Source organism: Mustela lutreola, chromosome 3 (assembly GCF_030435805.1).
Source record: "Mustela lutreola isolate mMusLut2 chromosome 3, mMusLut2.pri, whole genome shotgun sequence".
In the NCBI taxonomy this organism is placed as follows: Eukaryota; Metazoa; Chordata; class Mammalia; order Carnivora; family Mustelidae; genus Mustela; species Mustela lutreola.
Window position 1 is genome coordinate 128564574 of NC_081292.1, and position 25698 is coordinate 128590271.

General features: G+C 34.9%; 1 long non-coding RNA gene across 2 annotated transcripts in view; it reads left to right on the forward strand.

The window, feature by feature from the left end:
- The window catches only part of LOC131826993 (uncharacterized), a 213239-nt gene that overhangs the window by 109124 nt on the left and 78417 nt on the right, over positions 1-25698 (forward strand). The window contains exon 2 of one of the 2 annotated variants that reach the window (XR_009351843.1): positions 10382-10507. The exons of the other annotated variant lie outside the window; for it this stretch is intronic. This is a non-coding gene — a long non-coding RNA (uncharacterized LOC131826993). The remainder of the gene's footprint in view (positions 1-10381; positions 10508-25698) is intronic. 2 annotated transcript variants of the gene reach the window in all.

The window sequence follows — 25698 nt, forward strand, 5'->3', positions numbered from 1 at the left end:
CCATCTCCCAAACTTTAAGAAATCACAGACTTACTTTTTCTATAGATTTGCCTTTCCTGAACATTTCATACAAATGGAATCATACAAGATAGTGTCTTTTGTGACTGGCTTCTTTCATTTAGCGTAATGTTTGCAAGTTCGTCCATGTTACAGGATATATCCTAACTTTGTTCCTTTTCATTGACAAATAATATCCCAATATTTTAAATATACCACATTTTGTTTATCCATTCACCAGTTGATGCACATTTGAGTTGTCCCTTATCAGTTACATGATTTATGTTTTTCCCATTCCATAGGTTGTCTTTTCATTTTCTTGATGGTAACCTTTATAGCATGAAAGTTCCTAAGTTTGGTGAAGTCCAAATTTATTAAGTTTTTTTTCTTTTCTTGCTTGTGCTTTTGGTATCATATTTAAAGAAATCTTTTCCTAAGGCAAGATCACAAAAATTTTATTCCTATGTTTTCTGTTAAGAGTCTTACAGTTTTGGGGTGCCTGGGTGGCTCAATGGGTTAAAGCCTCTGCTCTCGGCTCAAGTCATGATCCCAGGGTTCTGGGATTGAGCCCCACTTCGGGCTCTCTGCTCAGTGGGGAGCCTGCTTCCTCCTCCCTCTCTCTCTGCCTGACTCTCTTTCTACCTGTGATCTGTCAAATTAAAAAAAAAAAAGATTCTTATAGTTTTAGCTCTCACATTGAAGTCTATGATCAGTCTTGAGTTAATGTTTGTATATAGTGTAAGGAAGGAGTCCAGTTTCATTATTTTTCATGTGGATCCCCAGTTGAACCCGATTTATCAAAAAGATAATTCTATTCCCATGAATGGTCTTAGTTTCTTTGCCAAAAACCAAATGACCACAAATGTAAGGGTTTATTTCCTGACTTATAGTTCTGTTCTATTAAAACTGCATGTCTGTCTATTCTTATGACAGTACCACATTATTTTGATTATGTGAAGTATGCATTCTCTAACTTTGTTGTTCTTTAGCAAGATTGGTTATTCCTGCATTTCCATGTGAAATCCTAATCAGTATGTCAGTTCTATAAAATTAACAGCTGGAATTTTATACAGATAGTGTTGAATCTATAAATCAATTTCAGGAATATTATCATCTTAATAATGTTCAGCCTTTTGATTCAGAAATGTAGCATATCTTTCAACTTATTTGGGTTTTCTTTAATATCTTACAACAGTGTTATCAAATTTTAAGTCTTACACTCTTAAAAAAGTTTATCTCCAAGTATTTTTTTCATGTTTATTGTTAGTGTATTGACATTCAGTTGACTTATATATTGGTCTTTTATCCTGCTACCTTACTGAACTCTTCTAGTAGTTTCTTAGGATTCTCTCTATGTAAGATGATGTCCTCTGTAAATAAAGATCAATTTACTTTTTCCTTTAAAATTTGGCTATCTTTTCTTTCTTTTTCTTGCCTAATTGCCATAGCTAGAAACTCTGGTACAATATGGAATACAAGCAGTGAAAGTTTTGTTCTCAACCTAAGGGGATAGTATGCAGTCTCTCACTCTTATGTATGATGATAGCTGTGAGTTTTTCATGGATGTCTTTTATTAGGTTGAGGAACTTCCCTTCTATTTCTAGTTGTTTCATGTGGTGTTTAAATTATTGAATTAAAAATGTTTGTTACTCCATTTTTACACTGGATTCAATATTTTGTATTTCAGAATTCACACCACATCGAGACTATACTAAGATATCCTTAAATTATATTAGCAGTTCTTTTATCTATTAAACAGTGCCTCTACTTTCTAGTTGTGGGATCTTGGACAGCTTTAACCTCTGTGCACCTGAATTCCCTCATCTGTGAAATTGGGTTTGACTTTTATAGTACCTAACTTAAAGGGCTTTTAAAAGACTGAACTATTTACAAGTAAAGCATTTAGAATATAGTGGGCCCATTGTAAGCACTAACATATCTGTTGTTATTAATATGCATAATTTATGCACAAAATCACAATACGGTTTTTTACATGCGTAACATACATAAAGACATTTCTTTAGGAAAAAAACATTCAAAGCTTTACTTTAGTCTTTTGGGTTTTTTTGTTTGTTTTTATAATATACACATATTCCTCTTGGTAGATTATTCAAGCAAACTTTCTAAGGCTACATACTTAACACCTACCAAATTAGATAATATAAGATTCAGAAACCCTTGTTCGAGTTTTGGAAAGTTTTTAATTATGTTTGCTTTGTATTTGTGCCTTGCCTGTTATTACAGGTGACTTCAGTTCTTCAGATCATGTTTCTTTTAAAAAGTCATGTACCATGTCTGTAAAAAAGCGGTAGAGGCATCACCGATTTTGATACGTAGTTTAGCTAAGTTACTTCTTTGGAGAACATGAATGAATAGCTGTGGAAAGCAACATATCTTGCCATGAGGGACTAGATTCATTAAGGACATCCTAAAATTTAAAGAACTGTCTAGGCTTTTTATATCAGAGTAAAAAATACTTTGTATTCTGAGAATTCCTTTGGACATAAATTGAAAGAAAGAAGACAGATAAAATGTTTTCTTATTTCCTGCCATTACTAGTTAGACATATAGATTTGACGTTTTAAAATTAATTTCCTTGGATTTCTTTGAAGTCAACTATGAAAGCATCAGTTTCAGCATGTTAATTTCCTTGTGAACAACAATTATGTATGATTTACTCTCATCTTATAAAATTTGAATCCCATTTTGTAATCATTCTTTTAGCTACCTAGGAGGACTCTATGTTTAACTGACCTCCCCACTTTTTATAGGAAGTAAACTTATAGCACAAGCAGCCATTTCAGTACAATTCCTAATACAGAGGTAAAATAACATAATGATTCAGAGCACTGAAAATACTTAACCACAAAGCTCTCATTTGTACTAAACCAACTCCTGGGATGCCTAGGTGGCTCAGTCAGTTAAGCATCTGCCTATAGTTCAGATCCTGTTCTCAGGATTCTGGGTTCGAACCCCATTTCAGGCTCCCTGATTTGTGGGGAGCCTATGTCTCCCTGACCTCCCTGCTTGTGCCTTCTCTCACTATTACTGTTTCTCTCTCTCAAATGAATAAAAACTTTAAAAACAATAAAATAAAAATAAAGCAACCCCTTTTCTCCTTAGACCTTCACCAACTTTATTGACTCCTAACATAGTTTCCTAGTTTTTTAGAACAAAAAAGCTAAGGTGAAATACCTGAATATAGAAATTTGTAAAAGTGTTTGGATAGAAAAGAAATGACCTCAATTTAAAGAAGAATCTGAAATAACTAGAGACACATAATTGTTCTATTATAGGGAATAATTTTAGATGTGCTGAAATTATCACGTAAAGTTAAAAATTTTCTTTGCTTTTCTACTTAGGAAGGCAGGAATGTGTATGGTATACAGGCATACTTTGGAGATAGTATGGGTTCGGTAGTATGGGTTCAGTTCCAGACCACCAAGGTAAAGTGAATATTGCAGTGATTCAAATGAGTTTTTTTTTTTAATTTCCTGGTACATATAAAAGTTATGTTTATACTGTAGTCTATGAAGCATGCAATAACATATCTAAAAGCGTACATACCTTAATTTAAAAATACTGTATTGCTAAAAAATGCTAACTGTTGTCTGAACTTTCAGTGAGTTGTAATCTTTTTGCTGGTGGAGGATCTTGCCTCAAGTTTGAGTGGCTGCTGAGTGATCAGGGTGGTGGTTGCTGAAATTTGAGATAGCTGTGGCATTTTCTTATGAAAAGGCAGTAATGAAGTTTACCGCACCAATTGGCTCTACCTTTTATGAATAATTTCTCTGTAGCGTGAGATGTTGTTTGATACCATTTACCCCCAGTAGAACATCTTTCAAAATTGGAAACAATCCTCTCAAACCCTATAGTGCAATTTTAGCAAATAAATTTACTAAATTTATGTAATATTCGAAATCCTTTGCTGTTGTTTTAGCAATCTTAAAGGCATCTTCAGCAGGAGTAGTTTCTATCTCAAGAAACCATTTTCTTTTCTCATCCATAAGAAACAGTTCGTCCTCTGTTAAAGTTTAATCATGAGATTGTAGCAATCCAGTCACATCTTCAGGTTCCCCTTCTAATTCTAGTTTTATGCTGTTTCCACCACATCTGCTGTTACTTCCTCCATTGAAATCTCGAACCTCTCAAAGTCATACATGAGAGTTGGAGTCAACTGTTTCCAAGCTCCTGTTAATGTTGATATTTTTACCTCTTCCCCATAAATCATGAATGTTCTTAATGGCATTTAGGACAGTGCATCCTTTCCAGAAGGTTTTCAATTTACTTTACACAGATCCATCGAAGGAATCATTGTCTATAGTAGCTATAGCTTTACTAAATATATTTCTTAAATGCTTGAAAATCAAAGACTTGGAAGTCTTTTTTAAAGACTTGAAAATTAGGACACCTGGGTGGCTCAGTGGGTTAAGCCTCTGCCTTCGGCTCAGGTCATGATATCGGGATCCTGGGATCAAGTCCCACATCAGGCTCTCTGCTCAGCAGGGAGCCTGCTTCCTCTTCTCTCTCTCTCTGCCTGCCTCTTTGCCTACTTGTGAGCTCTTCTAAATAAATAAATAAAATCTTAAAAAAATAAAGACTTGAAAATTAAAATCACTCCTTGATCCTTGGGCTGCAGAATGGGTGTTGCATTAGCAGGCATGAAAACAAGATTAATTTCATTGTACATTTCTATTATAACTCTTGGTGACCAGGTGCATTGTTGATGAGGAGTAATAGTTTGAAAGGAATCTTTTTTCCTGAGCAATAAGTCTCCACTATGGGCTTAAAATCAGTAAACCATACTGTAAGCAGATGTGCTATCATACAGGCTTTTTTGTTTCATTTTTTGAGCACAGGCAGAGTGGTTTCGGCATAATTCTTAAGGGCCGTAGGATTCTCTGAATGGTCAGTGAGCCTTGAATTCAGCTTAAAGTCACCAGATGCATTAGCCCCCAACTAGAAAGGTAGCCTATTCTTTGAATCTTTGAAGCCAGGCACTGACTTCTCCTCTCTAGCTGTGAAAATACTACATAGCTACTGCTTTCCGTGGAGGGCTATTTTGTCTACTATTTAGTGTGGTTACCTTCGTTACATACTAGATCTTTTGGAGAACTTGCAGCCTCTGTATCAGAACTTGCTGCTTCACCTTGCACTTTTATGTTAATGGGGAAGACTTTCCTTAAACCTCACAAATCAGCCTCTGCTAGCTTCAGACTTTTCTTCTGCAGCTTCCTTACCTTTCTCAGCCTCGTAGAATTGAAATATTAAGGTCGTCCTCTGTTTTTGGCTTAGGAGAATGAGGTAGTTGGTTTTATCTGTTCAGTTCACTATAAGTTTTGTTATATTGGCAATAAGGCTGTCCACTTATCATTTGTGTGTTCACTGGAGTAACATTTTCATTCCTCAGGGCTTTTCCTTTGCATTCACAATTTGGCTGTTTGGTGCAAAAGGCTTAGCTTTGGCTAAGCCTTTGGGTTTTGACATGCCCTCCTTACTAAGCTTAATCATTTCTAGCTTTTGATTGAAACGACATACATGTGACTCTTCCGTTTACTTGAACACCTAGAAGCCATTGTAGGGCCCAATTGTCAGTATTATTATCTGGCCCAATGTCAGTATTGTTGAATCCTAGGGAATAAAGAGATTGGAGGAGAGAGAGAGAGATAGGGGAGCAGCTGGTAAAGCAATCAGAATACATATCTGTTGATTAAGGTTTCCATGTTGTACGGGCACAGTTTATGGCACCCCACAACAGTACAGTAGTAATATCAAAGATCACTGATCACAGATCACCATAACAAATACAATCATAATGAGAGTAATTGAAATATTGTGAGAATTACCGAAGTATGACACAGAGACTTGAAGGGATCAAATGCTGTTGGAAAAATAACACTGATAGACTTGCTTGATGAATGGTTGCCCCAAACCTTTAATTTGTAAAGAAACACAACATCTGCAAAGAACAATAAGGCAAACTGCAATAAAATGAGGTATGCCTGTATTTTAGAATGCTTCTCTTTAAGAGTGATTAAATGTATTTAAAGTTTGACATTTGAAATGGTAAATATGGGTTACTTAGAAAATTAGTTATGTCAAATACTTTGTTTCCTAAAAACTACATAAATTAGGTATTTTATTTTTTAGCTTTTCGTTAGGTTGACTTGATGAAAATAAGATTTATGCTTACCTATTCATTAGGTTGACTATCTTTTGTCTGTGATCAGTGAACTATGCTATGTTAGACTCTAAATGTCAAGTAAATAAATAGTCAATGATTATGTTAAATGCAGTGAATATGAAAGCAGCCTTTACAAATTGTTAGGTCTCGTAAAGAGTTTATTTTTAGCTGTTTTCATTACCTGTAAAGCTATGTTTTATTCTTCCATGTCCCTTAAAGAAGGACAGGTGAATACAAGAGGCCATATATGAGCCAAATGAGTTGACTTATGGCAGAGAGGACTAAGGATAGAGGACTAAGGATAGATGAATGGTCATGGGCACTGAGGGTTGGGTGGAATGTAGTAGTAGCTAAGAATATGCAATTTTGTGGTCTCATCAAGGGCTGCTCTTCTCCTCAGCTTTTCCTGCCAATCCCAATGTTTTTTTGAAGTCTTTCTCCTATTTGTCATCTATATAGGCACATAATAATTATTTATTAAATATTCGTGGAAATATTAAAAACTGGAGAGTTTGAGTGTTATAGTGTGGGAAGCGTTTTTAAATTTTTAAGTTAGGAGTATCAACTGAGTAGACGTACTATGTTTTAGTAAAATGATTTAATATGAATTGACATGGAAAGATTAGAAAGACAGAACTCAGAAAGCTATTATAATTTAAATGAGAGATGTGTGCAAGTTATAGGACTTTTAAAGGGGAAGACTGTGAGAAACAATATAGATATAAATTCAGCATTGTTGACTGATGAGTACCTAGATTGGGACTTTATTAAAAAGGAGAGGAGTCAGAGGTGATTCTGAAGTTTCTAACATGAAAGTTTATGATTCATTAATCAAGATGAAAAGCAATCATCAAAGTAAGAATGAGAATGAATAAAATGGGTTGTGTTTGAATATGTTCATTGTGTGTTGATTATGGGATATCAACTTAGAAATCCATCAGAAAACTGGTAATAGACCATTTCTAGTTTTATTTATCTACTATTCATGTTGTGAGAGGTGAGGCCTAAGGAATATATAGTTATGAGCTGACATCATTAATATAGATAATGTCTCCAAGGGAGGTATCTGCAGGAAGAAGACTGCTAAAAACTGAAATGTGGGGGAACATGTGAAATTGGACAGTAGAAGGGGACCCAGTGAAGGAAGTTGGATAGAACAGCTTAGGAAAGTAGGAACTCAAAAGTGAAAAATCCAACAAGACAAAGGACGGAATAACTTCAGTGATAGCAATTAACACAAATGTCCCCAGTGATTCTTTTTTTCTCTTACAAACGTCTAATTTTGGGGCGCCTGGGTGGCTCAGTGGGTTGGGCCTCTGCCTTCGGCTCAGGTCATGATGTCAGGGTCCTGGGATCAAGTCCCATGGGCTCTCTGCTCAGCAGGGGGCCTGCTTCCCTTCCTCTCTCTCTGCCTGCCTCTCTGCCTACTTGTGATCTCTCTCTGTCAAATAAATAAATAAAATCTTTAAAAAAAAAAAAAAACAAACCTCTAATTTCATGAGTAATGCATTATGTTATTTTGAAAATTACTGAGTTTTCAAAGGTAGAAAGTGAAAAATAAATGCCTCTCTCCTAACTGCATTCTTCCCTGTACTAGTAAATGTTGTTTCTTTTGCAGCTTTCTAATCATTTTTCTTACTTATGCAAGTATTATTGTATTCCTGCCATTTCAAATGCAAAAGTTTTCATATTTTAATGTTTCTAAAATTAGGATGTCGAACAGTCGATGTATATGTTAAACTTAATGGATTTTTAAATAAGTGAATAAATTTAGTCATTCCCAAAACACTTATATTGATTCGAGTCTTCCCATTGATACGTACAGTTCTTTTTTAGAATTATGTATTAATTATTTTTATTAACATAAAATAGATTCTTTGCCCCAGGGGTACAGGTCTGTGAATCGTCAGGCTTACACACTTCACAGCACTCACCATAGCACATACCCTCCCCAATGTCTGTAACCGAACAACCCTATCCACACAACCCCTCCCCTGAGCAACCCTTACTTTATTTTGTGAGATGAAGAGTCTCTTACGGTTTGTCTCCCTCCCAATCCCATCTTGTTTCATTTATTCCTTCCCTACCCGCCAAACCCCATTCTGCTCTCAAATTCCTCATATCAGGGAGATCATATGATAATTTTCTTTCTCTGATTGACTTATTTTGCTCAGCATAATATCCTCTAGTTCCATCCACGTCATTGCAAATGGCAAGATTTCATTTCTTCTGATGGCTGCATAGTATTCCATTGTATATATATACCACATCTTCTTTATCCGTTCATCTGTTGATGGACATCTAGGTTCTTTCCATAGTTTGGCTATTATGGACTTTGCTGCTATAAACATTTGGGTGCACATACCCCTTCAGATCACTACATTTGTATCTTTAGGGTAAATACCCAGTAGTGTGATTGCTGGGTCATAGGGTAGCTAGCTCTATTTTCAACTTTTTGAGGAAACTCCATGCTGTTTTTCAGAGTGGCTGCACCAGCTTGCATTCCCACCAAGAGTGTAGGAGGGTTTCCATTTCTCCACATCCTCTCTAAAATCTGTCATTTCCTGATTTGTTAATTTTAGCCTGTTTGTTAATTTGTTAATTTTTCTGGCTGGTGTGAGGTGGCATCTCATTGTGGCTTTGATTTGTATTTCCCTGATGCCAAGTGATGTGGAACACCTTTTCATGTGTCTGTTGACCATTTGGGTGTCTTCTTGGCAGAAATGTTTGTTCAAGTCTTCTGCCCATTTCTTGATTGGATTCTTTGTTCTTTGGGTGTTGAGTTTGATAAGTTCTTTATAGATTTTGTATACTAGCCCTTTATCTGATATTTCATTTGCGAATACCTTCTCCCATTCTGTCAGTTGTCTTTTGGTTTTGTTGACTGTTTCCTTTGCTGTGCAAAAGCTTTTGATCTTGATGAAGTCCCAGTAAGTTCATTTTTGCCCTTGCGTCCCTTGCCTTCAGTGATGTTTCTAGGAAGAAGTTACTGCAGCTAAGGTCGAAGAGTTGCTGCCTGCATTGTCCTCAAGGATTTTGATTGATTTCTGTCTCACATTGAGGTCTTTCAATCATTTTGAGTCTATTTTTGTATGTGGTTTAAGGAAATGATCCAGTTTTTATTCTCTGTATGTGCCCATCAAGTTTTCCCAACACCATTTGTTGAAGAGACTTTCTTTTTTCTATTAGACATTCATTCCTGTTTTCTTGAAGATCAGTTGACCATAGAGTTGAGGGTCTGTTTCTGGGCTCTCTATTCTGTTCCATTGATCTATGTGTCTGTTTTTGTGCCAATACCATACTGTCTTGATGATTACAGCTTTGTAATAGAGCTTAAAGTCTGGAAATGTGATGCCATCAAATTTGGCTTTCTTTCTCCTCTGGCTATTTGGGGTCTTTTCTGATTCCATATAAATTTTAGTATTATTTATTCCATTTTTTTGAAAAAAAAAAGATTTTGATAGAGATTGCGTTAAATGTGTAGATTGCTTTAGGTAGCATAGCTATTTTCATAATATTTGTTCTTCCAATCCATGAGCATTCTTTGACTCTTCCTCACTTTCTTTCATGAGTACTTTATAGTTTTCTGAGTACAGATTCTTCCCCCCTTTGGTTAGGTATATTGCTCAGTATCTTATGGTTTTGGGTGCAATTGTAAGTGGGATCGACTCCTTAATTTCTCTTTCTTCTGTCTTGGTGTTGGTCTATAGAAATGCAACTGATTTCTGTGCGTTGATTCTATATCTTGACACTTTACTGAATTCCTGTACAAGTTCTAGCATTTGGGAGTGTAGTCTTGGGTTTTCCATGTAAAATGTCATATCATTTACAAAGAGTGATAATTTGACTTCTTCTTTGCTGATTCAGATGCCTTTAATTTCTTTTTGTTGTCTGATCGTTGAGGCAAGGACTTCTAGTACTATGTTGAATAGCAGTGGTGATAGTGGACATTCTTGCCATGTTCGTGATCGAGTGGAAAAGCTCTCAGTTTTTCCCCATTGAGAATGATATCTGCGCTGGGTTTTTCATAGATGGCTTTGAATGATATTGAGGAATATACCCTCCATCCCTATACTTTGAAGAGTTTTGATCAGAAAGGATGCTATGCTTTGTCAAAAGCTTTCAGCATCGTTTGAGAGTATCATATGGTTCTTGTTCTTTCTTTTATTAATATATTATATCACATTGCTTGATTTGCAGATGTTGAACCAGCCTTGCAGCCCAGGAATAAATCCCACTTGGTCATGGTGAATTATCCTTTTAATGTACTATTGGATCCTATTGGCTAGCATTTTGGTGAGAATTTTCGCATCTGTGTTCATCAAGGTAATTTGTCTGTAATTCTCTTTTTTGATGGGGTCTTTGTCTGGTTTTGGGATCAAGGTAATAGCTGGTCTCATAAAATGAGTTTGGAAGTTTTCCTTCTTTTTCTGTTTTTTGGAACAGTTTCAGGAGAATAAGTATTAATTCTAATTTAAATGTTTGGTAGAATTCCCCTGGGAAGCCGTCTGGTCCTGGGCTCCTGTTTCTTGGCAGATTTTTGATGACTGCTTTGATCTCCTTACTTGTTATGAGTCTCTTCAGGTTTTCTATATCCTCCTGGTTCAGTTTTGGTAGTTTATATGTCTCTGGGAATGTATCCATTTCTTCCAGATTGTCAAATTTGCTAGAGTTGTGATCTCTCCTCTTTCATTAATGATTTTATTTGGGTCATTTCTCTTTTCTTTTTGCTAAGTCTGGCCAGGGTTTTATCAATCTTATTAATTCTTTCAAAGAACCAGCTCCTAGTTTTGTTGATTTCTCCTGCTGTTCTTTTGGTTTCTATTTCATTGATTTCTGCTCTACTCTTTATTATTTCTTTTCTCCTGCTTAGTTTAGGCTTTCTTTGCTGTTCTTTCTCCAGTTCCTTTAGGTGTAGGGTTAGATTGTATGCTTGGGACCTTTCTTATTTCTTGAGAAAGGCTTGTATTGCTATGTACTTTCCTCTCAGGACCACTTTTGCTGGGTCCCAAAGATTTTGAACAGTTGAATTTTCATTTTCATTTGTTTCCATGAATTTTTTCAATTCTTCTTTAATTTCCTGGTTGGCCCATTCATTCTTTAGTAGGATGCTCTTTAACCTCCCTGTCTTTGAGTTCTTTCCAACTTTCCTCTTGTGATTGAGTTCTAGCTTCAGAGCATTGTGGTCTGAAAATATGCAGGGAATACCAGTCTTTTGGTACTTGCTGAGACCTGTTTTGTGCTCCGGGATGTGATCTATTCTGGAGAATGTTCATTTGCACTAGAGAAAAGTGTGTATTCTTTTGCTTCGGGATGGAGTGCTCTGAATATATCTGTGATGTCCATCTGGTCCAGTGTGTTATTTAAGGCCTTTATTTCCTTCTTAGTCTTTTGCTTGGATGATCTGTTCATTTCAGTGAGGGGCATGTTAAAGTCCCCTACTATTATTGTATTATTGTCGATGTGTTTCTTTGATTTTGTTATTAATTGGTTTATATAGTTGGCTGCTCCCATGTTAGGGGCATAGATATTTAAAATTATTAGTACTTCTTGTTGGACAGACCCTTTGAATATGATATAGTGTCCTTCCTCATCTCCTATTATAGTCTTTAGCCTTAAAATCTAATTCATCTGATGTATGGATTGCCACCCCAGCATTCTTTTGATATCCATTAGCATGGTAAATTGGTTTCCACCCCTCACTTTAAATCTGGAGATGTCTTTGGGTCTAAAATGAGTTTTTTACAGACAGCATATCGATGGGTCTTGTCGTTTTATCCATTCTGACACCCTGTGTCTTTTGATTGGGGCATTTAGCCCATTTACATTCAGGGTAACTATTGTAAGATATGAATTTAGTGCCATTGTATTGCCTGTAAGGTGATTGTTACTGTGTATTGTTATAGTATACAGTATACAGTATACTGTTAGTGTATATTGTCTCTGTTCCTTTCTGTTGTACTACTTCTAGTCTCTCTCTTTGCTTATAGGACCCATTCAATATTTTCTGTAGGACTGGTTTGGTGTTTGCAAGTTCTTGTAATTTTTGTTTTTCCTGGAAGCTTCTTATCTTTCCTTCTATTTTTAGTGATAGCCTGGATATAGTATTCTTGGCTGCATATTTTTCCCGTTTAGTGCTCTGAATATATCATGCCAGTTCTTTCTGGCCTGCCAGGTCTCTGTGGATAAGTCTGCTGCCAATCTAATATTTCTGCCATTGTATGTTACAGACTTCTTGTCCCAAGCTGCTTTCAGGATTTTCTCTTTGTCACTAAGACTAGTAAGTTTTACTATTAGATGACAGGGTGTGGACCTGGTTTTGAGAGGGGTTCTTTGTGCCTCCTGGATGTTGATGCTTGTTCCCTTTCCATATTAGGGAAATTCTCATAATTTGCTCCAATATAAATTCTACCCTCTCCCTTTCTTCTTCTCCTGGAATCCCAATTATTCTTATATTTCATCTTATGGTATCACTTATCTCTCGAATTCTCCCCTTATGGTCCCGTAGTTGTTTGTCTCTCTTTTGTTCAGCTTCGTTATTCCCTGTCATTTGGTCTTCTATATCACTAATTTTCTCTTCTTTATCATTTATCCTAGCAGTAAGAGCCTCCATTCTTGATTGCACTTCATTAGTACTTTTTTTGATTTAACTTGGTTAAGTTTTAGTTCTTTTATTTTCTCCAGAAAGGGATTTTATTTGTCCAGACAGGGTTTCTCTAATACCCTCATGCCATTTTTGAGCTCAGCTAACACCTTGACAGTCATCATTCTGAACTCCAGATCTGACATATTACCAATGTCTGTATTGATTAGGTCCCTAGCCGTCAGTACTGCCTCTTGATCTTTTTTTTTTGTGGTGAGTTTTTCCGCCTTGTCATTTTTCCATATAAGAATATATGAATGAGAGAATAAAATGCTAAAAGGGTGTGAGAGACCCCATAAAAATATATGCTAACCAAATCAGAAAAGATGCCAAATGAGGGCAAGAAGAAAGGGGGTAAAAGATAAATATATATTTTTTTCACCAGTCATCATATATATATATATATGAATATATATATGAATAGAACAGAGCCACCCACTTGATTTGGGGTATATTTTGGTCTCTTAGAAGAAACTACCTCCCAAAATTGTAATGAAAGGAAAACATATATATAAAAAAATAAGGGTAAACATGATGAAGTGATGGAATATGACTATAAAGATGAAAACAAAAAAAAAAATTGTAGAAAAGGAATTGATAAGATAAGTTGGTGGGAAAAAGAAAGAAGAAAAAAAATGGGGAGCGAACGTGCTCATGCTGAACACTAGAACAAAGCCCTGTGCTAGATTTAGGGTATATTTTGATCTGTTAGTAGAAATTGTATCTCAAAATTTTTTAGGAAAAAAAAACCCATATGTATACAAAAAATAAGGTTAAATACAATGAGGATAAAATATGACTATTATAATGAAGGTTTAGAAAGTTTTTTTTTAGAAAGGTATTAAGATGAACTAGTTAAAAAACATTAAAAGAGGGAAGAGCAAAAGTTAAAAAAATTAGAATAAGAAAAACATAAAATTAAAAAAATTTAATTTAACTTCGCAGGACTAAAGGATCATGGAGAGAAAGGCATGAATCCCATGCATTGCTTTCCTCTAGCTCTGGAGTTCTGCTGCTCTCCTTGATCCACAAGATTGGTGTTGGCTGGGTGTTCTTGATGGTCTTCTGTGGGGAGGGGCCTGTTGTTGTGATTCTCAAATGTCTTTGCCGGAGGTGGAATTGCACCACCCTTGCCAGGAGCCAGGCTAAGAAATCTACTCAAGATCACTCTTGGGAGTTTTTCTTCCCTGATTGCTTTCTGTAGAGCTCTGGAGGATGGGAATCAAAATGGTGGCCTCCCAGTCTCTGGCCCAGAGGAGCCAAGAGCTCGGGTCCCCACTTCTCAGTGTGCCCTCAAAGAAAAAGCATCAATCGCTCCCGTCTCTCTGGTCTTCAACCACTCTCTGGCCTCACCCGGCCTGACCAAGCCTTTCAGTCTCTGGCACACAGCCCCATTTGGAATCTCCAAACCCAGCAGATTCCTGCCTCCAGTGGAGGAGGGTGAGTCTCCCTGACCCTGCCACTTGTGGGGTCCCTGCTTAAAGAGCAGTGGCCTGCCTGTGCCGCACATCATGGTTTAAGGTAACCCCGAGCTGAGAGCTCACTCCTTGGCTCTGTCTCTGTAGTCGACTTCCCTGCTCCAATACCTGGGAGCACTGCCACACTCAGACACCCCCGATCTTTCTGTGACTCCATAGGTCCTGAGACTATACTGTCTCTCAAGGTCTCTACTCCCGCTTAGCCTCTGGAGCAATGTCCCTCAGTGGAGCAGACTTCTAAAAGTTCTGTTTTTGTGCTCCACTGTTCTTCTGCTTACCAGGAACCATCCCCTCCCCCTGCGGTCTATCTTCCCGTCACTTCAGATTCACTTGTCCTACCTTTCAGAGAGTGGTCAATTTTCTGTTCCTAGAATTGCTGCTCTTCTTCTCTTCGATATCCTGTTGAGTTTGTAGGTGTTCAGAATGGTTTGATAACTATATAGCTGAACTGCTACCTGATATCATTTCAGTCTGCTACTCCTCCGCCATCTTGCCTCTCTCGATACATACAATTCTTATAAATCACAACTCACATGATTCAGTCATGCAATATGATCAAAGTCAAAGAGCAATTCATGAAGCTTAAGTAAATTTTTAAAAATAACATTTTCTTGTCTTTGGTTTCATGAGCAATATTTTAGAAATACTTATTACATTCCCATTATCAGTTTTTATATTCATTCCTCAAATGCTGTGCACATCACAGCTGTCTCTATATTTTCCCCAGATATTTCCATTTTGTATTTACCTACCCTTACCATATGTATCTCTGTTTTCTTCCACCCGAATTATTTTCATCTTAATCACATTACTGGAGGAACTATGTGGCAAAAGAGTATCACCTGTATAAGTTACATGTTCTATGTTTTTTACATATGTATATATTTCTGTATCTTTCTATATATACAAATAAAAATTTCTGGCATGTAATTCCATTAAATTACGGTAAAAAAAACAAAAAACGAAAAACAAAAAAACGGGGCACCAGGGTGGCTCAGTTGTTAAGTGTCTGCCTTTAGCTAAATTACAATAAAAAATAATCTGTAATAATTTCTTTTTTTCTTTTGTATACTTTAAGGGTATATGTGAGTTAGTGTGCACATGCATACACATGCATGTGAGTAGTATATAACTGGAAAGATTTGTAACATTATATATATACTGTTAGAACATGCTTTTTAGTGGGGCCTGGGTGGCTCAGTTGGTTACATGTCTGCCTTCAGCTCAGGTCATGCTCCCAGGGTCCTATCTTCCTCTCCCACTCCCCCTGCTTGTGTTCTCTCTCTCACTGTGTCTCTGTCAAATAAATAAGTAAATAAATCTTAAAAAGAAAAACATGCTTTTTAAATTTAAGATGCTATTGAAATAAAAAAATTTATATATGTATGTATATATAAAATTAGTATCTTTCATCAATATGAAGCACTTTTTAAAAATTTTGATATCTCTGAATACATACTTGTTTTACCATTTCTAGCATCTTAGACTCTATGAAAAAATAGCAATTAATTCTTTCTCTTAGTTGCATTTCATAATTTTTTTAACCATTCTCTTATTTATATGCTAGGATTTTTGTTGTTGTTTTTTATGTGTTGGGGGAGGATTTTTTTTTGTTTAGCTTTTTACTATTACCAGAAATGGCTTAATGAACATTCTTTTTCTACCTTAAATGTTGTTTATTCACTGTATGTAAGTCTTATAAGCTATATTGTGAATTTGCATACATTATGAAAAGGAATAGTGGTTAATATATGGTTTTTGCTGTTTTTGAAACTGTTCTCTGTATTGCAGTTACAGTCATCTTTCTAAAAGGTAAATGTGATCATAACAAATAAGTAATATCAGATGTAAATTCTTATGATACTCCCTCTGCTTAAAAAAATTTTACTTTCCCACCTAGACTTCAGGACTCAATGCTGGTGTCATCTTGAAAGACATTCTTCAACCTCCAGGATGTCTCCAGCATAGCTAAATAACCCCATATGCTTAGCTCCTTTCAACATCTATTATATTTTTTACCACAGATGCCTTATTAATTTTTCTATCTCTTGTACTAGGCTTCTTTAAGGTCTGGGACTCTATAGGTAGTAGAAGTAGTAGCTTTCACTTAATAGGTCAGTAAATATTGAAGGAATGAATCATACTGTGAAATCTCTTTAAAATATTTCCAAATATTTTTAAAGATTGACTATGGAATTTCTTTTTGCTATACTGAAAAAGAAAGTAAAAGGAAGTTTAACAAGCAATATGACCAGCTTAAAAGAAAATGAAAAATGTGTTGGCATTATGTGTACATTCTTTCTTCCCTTTTTACCATCCTAAGAGGAAGCAGTAACTAAAATAAAAATCTGTTAAAGGAATTTGTAGTCTACTTAACCTGGGTATTGAGATTTATAGGTTAAGAATTAGGTACCTTTGAAATGAAAAATGACTAAAAGTTCTGAATGGAGAAATATAATTTTAGTTATTAGATGGCTAAATATTACTTTCCATACTGATAACCAGAGTGTTTATGATATCTTTCACTATACGAAGTCAGTGCTTTATCCCAGGTATTTCCTTCCCGTGTTCCACATGCGCCAAAAAGAATAAAACAGACAAAGCAGTCCTTTGTACTTACATTTCAGTGAAGTTATGAATTATATTGCATGAATTGTATGAATTATAGCCTTAAGAGGAGACCTCTAACCTGGGCTATTTTAATAATAGGGACAATGATAATATTATTTTTCCCCCTAGCTGATTATACTTAAATAGCAGTTGACAATCTCTTATCCAACATGAGTGTGTGATGGATGGCAGTCACATATACAACACATTCCTTACTTAAAAAAGTATGTCAGAATGTACTTACTTGAAAGGGAGTGAGAAAGGGAATACGACTTACAGTATAAGGGTATTTGAATGCTTCTTACGTTAAGAATAAATAAAATTATTTTGCAAACTTTGGTACCTATTAGTTAAAACTTATTGTGAAATCTTAGTTGAAAAACCATACTTTAAAAAGCATGTCTAGGGATGCCTGGGTGGCTCAGTTGGTTAAGCGACTGCCTTCGGCTCAGGTCATGATCCCAGCATCCTGGGATCGAGTCCCACATCAGGCTCCTTGCTCTGCGGGAAGCCTGCTTCTCCCTCTGCCTCTGCCGCCACTCTGCCTGCCTGTGCTTGCTCGCTCTCTCTCTCTCTCTGACAAATAAATAAATAAAATCTTTTTTAAAAAGTCTATATATATATTACTTTACATAAATATAACATATACAATACATATATTATGAATCCTTACAGTAACCTTGTATTTTTGGTAGAAAAAGTCCTGACATCCTGAAGTTCAATGACAGTTGTCTAAGTAGGCTTGGAGCAGAAACTAAATCCCATTTCTTGCTTCTTGGGTTTGCCCTTTTTCCTTTATACCACCTTGCTATGCAATGGACTGAAAATGACAATCAGCACAAAAAAGTAATTCATAACTTTTCATATACATAGAATCAGTTATATACATACATGCTTGTATTGTCAAGTCACTTTAAATATCTAAAAAATCTTCTACCGCCAGCAAATATGTAAAATTACACTTCCACCTCTGTCTTACATAAACCTTACTTAAAATTAATGGATTTTGTGTTTGTAAAATGTTTGCACTTATCCTTATTCATTATACCAACACAGTTCATGTTTCTTTAAGAAATAAGTCTGGCATCAGATTGAAAGTTTCCTATCAGCACAATTTAAGATTTCACACAAAGTTCTCATAAAAGTTGAATCTTTAGCTCTATTTCTTTAGCTAGCAATTTCATATTGCTTTTTGTCAGTTTGATTTCCAAAATGCCTTTACTCATCCAGCCCCAATTTTAAAGATCTTCCACTCCAGAAGAATTAAAAGCAGCAAAGAACTATTAATAGTCCTTAACAGAAAAGTGGAATACAAACTATGGCTGAAGGAAACTTAAGGAACTTCTTAACCAAAATAGTGACTCAACTCATAGTCTTATGTCTAAAAAGATAGGCTCAGTGTAAATATAGCTGATACATTGTATAAAGAAGGTTGTTAGGGCACGCTTATGTGGCTTAGTCAGTTGGATGTTCCGCTCTTGATTTCAGCTCAGGTCATGAGGTTCTATGCTCAATGTGGAGTCTGCTCGAGATTCCCTCTGTCTCTCTCTCTCTCTGCCATCCCAACTCCTCTCTCTAAAATAAATAGAATTTTTTTAAAAGAAGGTTGTCAGTATATTTAAATATCACTGAGCATTAGCAAAAAGGAACATTTCATTGTTTGTTTGTTTTAAACATATGGCAATTGATGAAAATGTTGAAATTTAGGGAAGGAACTCATTAGTTCTACGTCCACGTTTTTGTGACTGTATATTACAAAAATTGAGAAGTCGGACGTTATAAATATATTTTACTGGATAATTGAATAGGTAAATGCAGAATATGGTATCCATATATAATTTATTATTCAACAATATGAGACTTTAAATTCTTTTTACTTTCTGTATTAACTTCTCTCATTATTTTATGCCATTTTGAAATTTGGACTACCTCTCTAATTGACACTTTCAAAAATTTTAAGTTAATAATATTTTTTTCATTATTGAAATATTTGTGATTCAAATATAGTTTTCAAATTTAAGTAATTTTGTGGCATTGCAGACATTTTAGTGGATTCTGTAGGCTTTGAAACAACTTTGTTATAGAACCATGGATCTGGAAACAAAGTCTTGAAACGTATAGGAAAAAAATATTTTTAAATAACATGCATTTATTTATATTTTATTTTTATTTGTGTACCTATTTATTTGAGAAAGAGAGAGTACATGCACACTTCTGAGTGTGGAGCTAATCATGGGGCTCAATCCCAGGACCCTGAGATCATGATTTGAGCCAAAGGTCGACACTTAACCAACTGAGCCACCCAGGAGCCCTGCATTTTTTGTTTATTTTTCATTGAAGTTTAGTTAATACACAAAGTAACATTAGTTATAGGTATACAATAGAGTGATTCAACAAGTCTCTACATTATGCTATGCTAAGCACAAGTGTAGCTACTATCACCATACAACACTATTATAATATCATTGACTGTATTCCTTACACTATACCTTTTATCTTCATGACTCATTCATTCCATACCTGGAAGCCTGTATCTCCCTATTGTCCTTCACCCATTCTGCACATACCCTACCCATCCCTCTGGCAGCATCAGTTCTCTGTACTTATGGGTCTGTTTCTGCTCTTTCTTTATTTGTTTTTTTACATTCCCTATATAAGTGAAATTATATAATATTTGTTATAGTTGGACTTACTTCACTTAGCATTATACCCTCTATGTCCACTCCTATTGTCGCCAATGGCAAGATCTCATTTTTGCTATGGCTGAGTAATATTCCATTACACAAACACACACACACACACACGCACACACACATACACACACATCTTTATTCATTCATTTATCAATAGACCCGTGGGTTGCTTCCTTATTTTGACTATTATAAATAATGCTGCAATAAACAGGAATGCATATGTCTTTTCAAATTAGTATTTTCATTTTCTTTGGGTAAAAATACCCAGTAGTGGAATCACTGGGTCATATGATATTTCTATTTTTAATTTTTTGAAAAACTTCCATGCTGTTTTCTACAGTTGCTGCACCAATTTGTGTTTCCACCAACAATGCACAAGGGTTCCTTTTTCTCCACGGCTTTGCCAACACTTGTATTTCTTGTCTTTTTTATTCTCACCATTCTGACAGGTGTGAGGTGATACCTTATTGTGGTTTTAGTTTGTATTTCTTTGTATAGTGATGCTGAGCATCTTTTTATGTATCTGTTGGCCATGAGTATTTCTTTTTTTGGAAAATGTCTGTTGTGGGTCCTCTGCCCTTTTTAAAATCAGATTGGCTTTTTTGGTATTGAGTTATTTAAATCCCTTCTTTATTTTGGAGATTACCCCTCTTGGATATATTGCAAAAACCTCCCATTCAGTAGATTGCCTTTTTGTTTTGTTTCCTTTGCAGCTCAAAAGCTTTTTATTTTGGTGCAGTCCCAATAGTTTATTTTTGCTTTTGTTTCCCTTGCCTTAGGAGATATATCTAGAAAAATGTTGTGATGACTGATATCAAAGAAATGACTGCCTGTGTCTTCTATGAGTTTTGTGGTTTTGGGTCTCCCATTTAGGTCTTTAGTCCATTTTGAGTTTATTATTGTGTGTCTACAGTGTAAGAAACTGGTCCTGTTTATTCTTCTGCAAGTAGATGTCTGGTTTTCTGAGCACCATTTGTTGAAGAAACTGTCTTCTCCCCATTGTATATTCTTGCCTCTTTGGTTGTAAATTAGTTGACCATGTAAGCATGGGTTTATTGCTGGGCAAAACCCATGCTTTTTGGCCTAAAAGAGAGGACTATAACCATTATTACTATTTTAAAAATGTTAATATACAATTTTGGTAAAATGCTAATATAATTTTTAGCCAAGTTGATTAAATAAACGTTGTCTTTTGGTTTCTTCTGACAGCTCAATTTCTATATGATATATTATCAGCACTGTACTTCTTGATGTTGACACAATATAGCAATGACCCTTTATACCCCAAATGCCTCTAGAGTATCATTTTTTTATGGAATGGTACAGTAAGTGATAAACAAGGTCAATGAAACCATGCAAAGTTGTTTTTGATATATTGCTTAGTATGACAGGAATATTTCTGTTTGTTACCATATAAATATCTTTAAAAAGCATGAAAAATTTTTCAACAATTTTAAAATGTTTGTTTGAGATTGTCCAACTGAAAACATGAGATATGTAATATAAACAAAATCAGTCCTGATCTGGAGAGATAAGCATGTGTCTTAAGCCAGAAAAATAGTGGTGTTAAATCTGAATCTCCGATCAAAAGCTCCAAGGATGGACCTGCTAGATTGCAGACTTTTATTTGTTGTCTAGCTCTTTCTCATGTAGCATGCTGCAGGGTGAATAGCAGCAGGAATTTACTCACTAAATGTTGGTTAATGATTGGCCTGGGAAAGGTTGGGGAGACCAGATAATATGTCTTAAATTTTAGACCAAATGATTAGAGTCCAAATAGTTTGTGTACTTTTTTAAGTGAACTTCACTACCTAAAAACTGCATTCATCCATAACATAAGAGATGAATGAGAAGTTCTTTGTCCTAAAATGCAATGTACAGGTCATTCAAAAGGACTTATTTTGTTGCCGTTTTCTTAAAGAGAATTTATGAGTCAAGTTATATTAACTAATTGCAGTGGTCACTTTTGTTCATATTCTGTAATAGAAATTAATTAGAACTAATTTGGTGAAAAGACTGTTGATTTTACTATTCTTACAAACATTAGACTGAGACTTTTGAGTTCAGGGACTGTCTCTTGGTCATCTTTGTATTACCAACATCTAGACGCACTGTGTGACATGTAATGAGTATTCCATAAATTATCAGTGAATGAACAAAAGAATGGCCCCTTTGTAGATAAGATAGAAAATCTATTTTAACTTGTAAGAGTATTTTATTTCTAATGTAGCTTCTGATTATACCTGTTTATTATAGAAGATGATTTTTATTCTTAGAATGGAATTTCTTAAAAATGAAAATTCTTGGGCTTAGGCCCCAGTTTCTCTAATTCACTAGATCTGGGATAAGGTGGAGGAATCCATGTGTTATTATTAATAAGCACTGTAGGTGATTATTTTACAGATATTAAGTGAAGCATACTGAGAAATACTGTACCCAAACCTGTGCCTGGGTCATACCAGAACTACCACAGCCATTTTCTTTTCCCAATTTACAGAAAACCTAACGTTTATTTTTCAAGTGTAATATTGGTATTATTTTACCCCCGTGTCAGATAAATGTGGTGTTTAACAAAACATGGATCCTGGACCACCAGCACAGCATCAGCTGAGTGATTTAATAAAGCATTCTGATGCAAAATCGAACACCAGATGAAGGCTATGGGGATGGGGCCCTGTAGTCCAGTGATCTAACAGACGAATGCAAGTCGCTTCTGACTTACCTCTAGATTATATTAGGAGTCTACGATTATATAGGATACAATCATAATCATAGGCCTCAAAGGTTTCTCTTTTTTCCTCTCTCTCTCTTTGCTTTTGTTTACATAGATGCCTTTATCTTACTTGTATTTGTACTTGTACTTGTTGTACTTGTACTTTTGGGGGGGCTTCTCTGCTTATAAGCCTTCATGTGCACCTTTTACGTTATCACAATGTCATTCTTTCTACCTAGGAGATAGTATCTTCTTTACACTTGGGATGTGTGAGGCCTAAGTGGAGACCTTAGAGACTTACCCTGCCTGGTTAGCTGCTCTCTCACTATATAGGGTACTCTATATATTGTTGAGCTATATGTCCCAAAGGCAAAGGAGTTAATATTATAGAGGAATTCTCGGTCATTTTCAGGGTTATTATAACATAAAATTTAATTTTAACCAGCATCTAACACAGTGCTTGGCACCTAATATCTGTTGAATGAATAGACAGAAAAGAGATCGGAAGTTGGGAGGGTTGAAAGATTAACTAGTTTTTCTATTTCCCAACCTACAATTGTTTCAGGGGTTATTTTTTGTTTTTGCTTTTTTAATGAACTGAAGGGCATACCGGGCATTGGTAGTCATGCTTATAGTAACCAACTAATAAGAGAAGATAAGAAAATATTAGAAAAGATTTAAAAAATCAAAAAAGCAACCCAGGTCTTCTTACAATAAGGGCAAATAGCACTACATACATTGACAGCTAAGGTCATCGTTATAATTACAGGACATTCACTGAATTTGTTAACCAGAAGAGATCCTAATTTTCATAAGAATAAGCTTGCATTATCAAGAAAAGTTCTGTTGTTCTTCAAAGTTCATTCTCTTAAGAATATAAGAAAATATATTATTTGTATTTCAAAAAATTTAATTAAATGTTTTAAACATTAAGAATGCTATGTTTTAATTATCTGGAAAAAATCTCTTTTACTTAAAATTTCTAATTCCTTGATAGTTCTAGATGAATGAGATATTATTGTATCTTTTCAGCATGCTGGCCTCTACACCTAAGAAGTGTGTGTGTGTGTGTGTGTGTGTGTGTGCACATGCAAGTGCTCGTGCACACACACGCGTGCACGTGTATGTGTACGCACGCATGGGTGCATGTGTTCTTCTTTGGGTACTATTCACTAATCATTACTTTGCACATTGTCATCTTAGAGTTAAATATCTTTGATAATAACCTTTACATTGTTTTAGATAAAAAAGCTTTGAAGTCAGACTTGAGCTAAGATTCTGCCCATGTGATCTTTCCAACTTTGTTACCTTACTTAGTAAAGTGGGAATAATTATGCTTGCCACATAGTTATATTAGGAGAATTAAATGAGATATTCCACAGGACAATGTCTGCCACATGGAAAATAATAAATAGTCAAAACGGTTATTAGTGGATTACAAAAAGAGAATTTTATGTGCACTGTGGTGGTGTTTTAGGATCTGCTCATCCATGTTTTTATTTTTCTAGAGACCAAGTCTACATAGTCTGCTGTTCCAAGCCTACTGTTTAAAAACTGGCATGGAAATAAAATATACATAGACAATGTATAAATTATCCACTGTTGCTCTACCTCTTATTGTAAACAGAAGTTTGCCAGGCTTTCAATAGGAATGGATCTCCAGTGAAATATATCCATATGGCAATTCTAAAATGTAAAAGTGAACCGCTTTTTTAATATTGAATAAGCATAAAAATCAAATTATGTTGCTTAAAAAGGAATACTCATATATCTTTTCCCATCTTGCATAACACAAAAATAGCTAACTGCTTTTGCTCATAAAAATCATATTTGGAGGGTGACTAAGCATGAGACAGTTCCCAAACAAATCTTGGAGAAAGTTATGCAGAAGTGAAAGTGAGATTTCAGCTGTAATCAGTCTCTTCATCTAGGTTAGTTCAGTGAGGGTAGACTGGTAAATTTTTAAATCTTCAATTAGTCATACATCATTTTTCAAGATATTTTGGAATTCACTGGAATATTAAAATCTAATATGGTTTCCTTTTAACCAGAACTTGTTTTTGTTGGGTAAAACTACTATGAACTTTATTTTACAAAAACATGCACATATTTACATGAAAATATTTGTTCATTTACATAAAATGCATGAAGCAGTGAAATCTTATCTGAAGGATAACTTTGTAATGTAATATATCTAAGGTATTCCTATACTGTCCTTGCTACCGAAAAAGAATTGGGTGGTCCATGCTTGACTGCATAGTTTTAATTGGAAAGTTGGGATAGAACTATACCAGAATGTTACTTTAAAAAAAAAAAAAAGAAAATTGACAGTGTCTCAGAATACATATTTTGAAGAGATTATATAATCCTAAAAAAAGGAAACCAAAAAGTTTACTTCTGCCATTTCTGAGATCCAGTAATAGTTCAATTTCTGTTTCTCCATCTCTTAAAGGAGCATATCCATAATATTGTTAGAACAATCTTTGTATACATATTACTTGGGGTAATTAAAATCACTTAGGGTAGAGTGTATTTTTTTCATATTTCAAGAGATTTGGTATTGCTGTTTACCTTATAAGCCTCAGATTTACAAATTAAACTATTTTAAGTAAGTTATTCTCAGAATATTGAGATATGAATATACCCTTATTTACCACCAAGTTTTTATATCCATTTGGATAAGTTTTCCTTGTCTGATATTTCTGCCTTCATTTTGTTTTCTTCTTTGTTTTTCTTGTTATTCTTGTTGTCAAGTGTAGAAAATAGCATGTTTAAATAAAACCCCATACCATTTTCAGGGGGGAAAAAAGCAAGTTAAACATACTATTTTTAAGTTATTTTGAAAGAAAATTATTGTTCCCAAATTCACATTACACTAAGGAAAATTTATTTGTAGAGCAAATAAATAGTCAAAACGGTAATGAAGGTACGTATCCAAATTGCTGTGATATCATGAAGAAAATATTCCTTTAGAGTATTCTGTAATATTAAAAAAAGAAATGTGTTTCTGCTAAATGTCTAAGTGTCAATCTATCTTTGTACTGAATTTGGTTTTACTTAGTACTTACCATGCATACCTCTTATTTTTATTTTGATTAGATGAATAGATAGATGATAGATAGATATACATATATATGTTTACATGTATATTTTGACATTCTTAGCACCAAAGCAAGATATTTAGTAATTTCTTTTAAATGCTTTTTTTTTGTAAAATGCCATATAGCTAGGTTTTGCTTTAAACCGAGTCTGAAACTCCTTATTTAAGAGGGTTACTGTTATCATTATGTAGAGTGACAACTTACATACCTCATTATATTTCTTTCATGTTACTCTGTGTTCATTATTTATTTTGTTGTTTGCTCTTTTCCCTTTATTTT